Genomic DNA, 4,343 nt, shown 5'->3' with positions numbered 1-4,343 from the left:
ACAAGTAAGTGATAAAAGGCGAAAGTATGAGCCAGGTGATGGCAAATACCAGACCAAACCCTGACCTAACCGGTGTTATCCTCTAAAATATAGATTGAATCCAGGCTTAACTCACTGTTGCAGTGTGGTAACCATATTACTACGTGTTCCAAACCAGAAAACGCCCAGGATCTGGCCAACAAGTATGCGAAAAATGCGAAAGTATGAGCATGATGATGGCAAATACCAGACCTGACCCTGACCTAACTGGTGTTATTCTTCTATTATATAGATTGAATCCAGGTTTAACTCACGGTTTGACTGTGGTGCCACATTACAACGTGATCAAAACCAGAAAACGCCCAGGATCTGGCCAACAAGTATGCGAAAAATGCGAAAGTATGAGCCAGATGATGGCAAATACCAGACCTAACCCTGACCTAACCGGTGTTATCCTCTATAATATAGATTGAATCCAAGCCTAACTCACTGTATCAGTGTGGTACCACATTACTACGTGATGCAAACCAGAAAACGCCCAGGATCTGGCCAACAAGTATGCGAAAAATGCGAAAGTATGGGCCAGATGATGGCAAATACCAGACCTAACCTGACCTAACCGGTGCTATCCTCTAAAATATAGATTGAATCCAGGATTAACTCACTGTTTCAGTGTGGTAACCATATTACTACGTGTTCCAAACCAGAAAACGCCCAGGATCTGGCCAACAAGTATGCGAAAAATGCGAAAGTATGAGCATGATGATGGCAAATACCAGACCTGACCCTGACCTAACTGGTGTTATTCTTCTATTATATAGATTGAATCCAGGTTTAACTCACGGTTTGACTGTGGTGCCACATTACAACGTGATCAAAACCAGAAAACGCCCAGGATCTGGCCAACAAGTATGCGAAAAATGCGAAAGTATGAGCCAGATGATGGCAAATACCAGACCTAACCCTGACCTAACCGGTGTTATCCTCTATAATATAGATTGAATCCTGGATTAACCCACTGTTTCAGTGTGGTACCACACTGCTACGCGATCCAACCCAGAAAACGCCCAGGATCAGGCCAAAAAGTAAGTGATAAAAGGCGAAAGTTTGAGCCAGGTGATGGCAAATACCAGACCTAACCCAAACCTAACCGGTGTTACCCTCTACTATATAGATCGAATCCAGGATTAATTCACTGTTTCAGTGCGGTACCACACTACTACCTGTTCCAACCCAGAAAACGCCCAGAATCTGGCCAACAAGTATGCGAAAAATGCGAAAGTATGAGTCAGATGATGGCAAATACCAGACCTAACCCAAACCTAACCGGTGTTACCCTCTAGTATATAGATCGAATCCAGGCTTAACTAACTGTATCAGTGTGGTACCACATTACTACGTGATGCAAACCAGAACACGCCCAGGATCTGACCAACAAGCATGCGAAAAATGCGAAAGCATGAGTCAGATGATGGCAAATACCAGACCTAACCCTGACCTAGCCGGTGTTATCCTCTAAAATATAGATTGAATCCAAGCCTAACTCACTGTATCAGTGTGGTACCACATTACTACGTGATGCAAACTAGAAAACGCCCAGGATCTGGCCAACAAGTATGCGAAAAATGCGAAAGCATGAGTCAGATGATGGCAAATACCAGACCTAACCCAAACCTAACCGGTGTTACCCTCTAATATATAGATCGAATCCAGGATTACTTCACTGTTTCAGTGCGGTACCACACTACTACCTGATCCAACCCAGAAAACGCCCAGGATCTGGCCAACAAGTATGCGAAAAATGCGAAAGTATGAGCCAGATGATGGCAAATACCAGACCTAACCCTGACCTAACCGGTGTTATCCTCTATAATATAGATTGAATCCTGGTTTAACCCACTGTTTCAGTGTGGTACCACACTGCTACGCGATCCAACCCAGAAAACGCCCAGGATCAGGCCAAAAAGTAAGTGATAAAAGGCGAAAGTTTGAGCCAGGTGATGGCAAATACCAGACCTAACCCAAACCTAACCGGTGTTACCCTCTACTATATAGATCGAATCCAGGATTAATTCACTGTTTCAGTGCGGTACCACACTACTACCTGTTCCAACCCAGAAAACGCCCAGAATCTGGCCAACAAGTATGCGAAAAATGCGAAAGTATGAGTCAGATGATGGCAAATACCAGACCTAACCCAAACCTAACCGGTGTTACCCTCTAGTATATAGATCGAATCCAGGCTTAACTAACTGTATCAGTGTGGTACCACATTACTACGTGATGCAAACCAGAACACGCCCAGGATCTGACCAACAAGCATGCGAAAAATGCGAAAGCATGAGTCAGATGATGGCAAATACCAGACCTAACCCTGACCTAGCCGGTGTTATCCTCTAAAATATAGATTGAATCCAAGCCTAACTCACTGTATCAGTGTGGTACCACATTACTACGTGATGCAAACTAGAAAACGCCCAGGATCTGGCCAACAAGTATGCGAAAAATGCGAAAGCATGAGTCAGATGATGGCAAATACCAGACCTAACCCAAACCTAACCGGTGTTACCCTCTAATATATAGATCGAATCCAGGATTACTTCACTGTTTCAGTGCGGTACCACACTACTACCTGATCCAACCCAGAAAGCGCCCAGGATCTGGCCAACAAGTATGCGAAAAATGCGAAAGTATGAGCCAGATGATGGCAAATACCAGACCTAACCCAAACCTATCCGGTGTTACCCTCTAATATATAGATCGAATCCAGGATTAACTCACTGTTCAAGTGTGGTACGACATTACTACGTGATTCAACCCAGAAAAAGCCAGCAATTGGCCAACAATTATGCGAAAAAAGTGAAAGTATGAGCGAGATGATGGCGAATCCCAGACCTAACCCAAACCTAACCGGTGTTACTCTCTAATATATAAATCGAATCCAGGATTAACTCACTGTTTCAGTGTGGTACCACATTACTACATGATCCAAACGAGAAAACGCCCAGGATCTGGCAAACAAGTATGCGAAAAATGCGAAATTATGAGCCAGATGATGGCAAATACCAGACCTAACACAAACCTAACCGGTGTTACTCTCTATTATATAGATCGAATCCAGGATTGCTTCACTGTTTCAGTGCGGTACCACACTACCACCTGTTCCAACCCAGAGAACGCCCAGGATCTGGCCAACAAGTATGCGAAAAATGCGGAAGTATGAGCCAGATGATGGCAAATACCAGACCTAACACAAACCTAACCGGTGTTACTCTCTATTATATAGATCGAATCCAGGATTAACTCACTGTTTCAGTGTGATACCACACTGCTACGCGATCCAATCCAGAAAACGCCCAGGATCAGGCCAACAAGTAAGTGATAAAAGGCGAAAGTTTGAGCCTGGTGATGGCAAATACCAGACCTAACCCTGACCTAACTGGTGTTATTCTTCTATTATATAGATTGAATCCAGGTTTAACTCACGGTTTGAGTGTGGTGCCACATTACAACGTGATCAAAACCAGAAAACGCCCAGGATCAGGCCAACATGTAGGTGCAAAAGGCGAAAGTATGGGCCAGATGATGGCAAATGCCAGACCTAACCTGACCTAACCGGTGTTATCCTCTAAAATATAGATTGAATCCAGGTTTAACTCACTGTTGCAATGTCGCACCATATTACTACGTGACCCAAACCTGAAAACGCCCAGGATCTGGCCAACAAGTATGTGAAAAATGCGAAAGTATGGGCCAGATGATGGCAAATACCAGACCTAACCTGACCTAACCGGAGGTATCCTCTAAAATATAGATTGAATCCAGGATTAACTCACTGTTTCAGTGTGGTAACCATATTACTACGTGTTCCAAACCAGAAAACGCCCAGGATCTGGCCAACAAGTATGCGAAAAATGCGAAAGTATGAGCCAGATGATGGCAAATATCAGACCTAACCCAAACCTAACCGGTGTTACCCTCTAATATATAGATCGAATCCAGGATTAACTCACTGTTTCAGTGTGATACCACATTACTACGTGATGCAAACCAGAAAACGCCCAGGATCTGGCCAACAAGTATGCGAAAAATGCGAAATTATGAGCCAGATGATGGCAAATACCAGACCTAACACAAACCTAACCGGTGTTACCCTCTAAAATATAGATTGAGTCCAGGATTACTTCACTGTTTCAGTGTGGTACCACATTACTACGTGATCGAAACCAGAAAACGCCCAGGATCTGGCCAACAGGTATGCGAAAAATGCGAAAGTATGAGCCAGGTGATGGCAAATACCAGACCTAACCAAGATCTAACCGGTGTTACCCTCTAATATAAAGATCGAATGCAGGATTAACTCA

Source organism: Colletes latitarsis, unplaced genomic scaffold (genome assembly GCF_051014445.1).
Source record: "Colletes latitarsis isolate SP2378_abdomen unplaced genomic scaffold, iyColLati1 scaffold0021, whole genome shotgun sequence".
Classification (NCBI taxonomy): domain Eukaryota; kingdom Metazoa; phylum Arthropoda; class Insecta; order Hymenoptera; family Colletidae; genus Colletes; species Colletes latitarsis.
This window is presented reverse-complemented; position numbering follows the sequence as displayed.